Below are 1,681 nucleotides of genomic sequence, written 5' to 3'. Positions count from 1 at the left end.
TACATATATATATATATAACATATATATATATGCATATTTATATATTCGTGTATATATATATATATATATATATATATATATATATATATATATATATATATATATATATATATATATATATATATATATATATATTCATAATAATTCAAGAACAATATATGAACACGTAGTTGGTTTTTTACATCATAATATACTGTAATTTATTTGAGATTTGATAAAGTCATTTCATGAGTTGAGGAGTTAGCAACTACACCATGATTTGTAATGTAAACTATCATATTATTATTATTATTATTATTATTATTATTATTATTATTATTACTATTATTATTATTATTATTATTATTATTATTATGATTACTATTATTATTATTATTATTATTATTATTATTATGATTACTATTATTATTATTATTAATATTATTATTATTGTTATTATTATTATTATTATTATTATTATTATTATTATTATTATTATTATTATTATTATTATTTTTAGCTAAGCTACAACTCCATTTGGAAAACACCCAATGGCTCCAACAGGGAAAAATAGCCCAGTGAGGAAAGGAAATAAGGGAATAAATATACTATATGAGAGGTAATAAACAATAAAAATAAAGATATATTAATATCAGTAACAGCATTAAAACATGTGTAAACAGTACAACGAGACTTATGTCAGCCCGTTCAACATGAAAACATTTGCTGTAAATTTGAACTGATGTTGTACTGATTCAACTACCCTACGAGACTGTATAGATCATTGGAATGATATGTTTTAATTAACTGATATGTGATTAACATCGTCTTTTTTTTTCCTATGGCTGTTCTTCAAACAGAGAGGTGCTCTTACGTAGTTAGTGATAGATGAGATATATGTTAAGATACTTTAGATTTGATGTTAATTAAGTCATAGACAACACGATAATCATCTTTTTTTTGTAGAGGTAATTTGCCAATACTAAAGTTTTAATAGATTTTCGATGATCAATTTTTATATAAAGGTAAATTTAGTCAGTTCTAAAATTTTAAGACATCTTCGATTATCATTTTTATATAAAGGTAGATTTAGTCAGTTCTAAAGTTTTAATACATTTTAGATAATCATTTTTATATAAAGGTATATTTAGTCAGTTCTAAAGTTTTAATACATTCTGGATAGTTATTTTTTATTAAGGTAAATTTAGTCAATTTTAAAGTTTTAATACTTTTTGGCTTTCTCAAATAAATTATAGTGCTTCAAAGACAGGTGTCAAAATCGACAATATTTTTAGTTCTATATTATTTAGAAAAAATGATAACGGTTATATTAGTCAATTTTTAGTTTTAATACATTTTGGCTTTTTAATGTAAAGTAGATAGCTGTCAAAATCAGTGTTTACGATTTTACATTATTTAATTTTTTCCTAAAAGTAAATTTAATCTATACTAAAGTGTTAATACATTTAGGCTCCATAAAGTATAGTGTTTTAAAAATAAATGTCAAAATCGACTATGTTTATTGTTTTAAATTATTTGAAATTCATTTTTTTTCATGAAAGTAAATTTAATCTATACTAAAGTGTTAATACATTTTTTCTTTATAATATAAAGTACAGTGCTTTAAACAAAGCTGATAAAAATAGATAATGTAAAGCGTTTTCAGTTTTACATTATTCAAAAAGAAAAAAAACTATGGTA

The sequence above is a fragment of the Palaemon carinicauda genome, chromosome 14, assembly GCF_036898095.1.
Source record: "Palaemon carinicauda isolate YSFRI2023 chromosome 14, ASM3689809v2, whole genome shotgun sequence".
Classification (NCBI taxonomy): Eukaryota; Metazoa; Arthropoda; class Malacostraca; order Decapoda; family Palaemonidae; genus Palaemon; species Palaemon carinicauda.
This window is presented reverse-complemented; position numbering follows the sequence as displayed.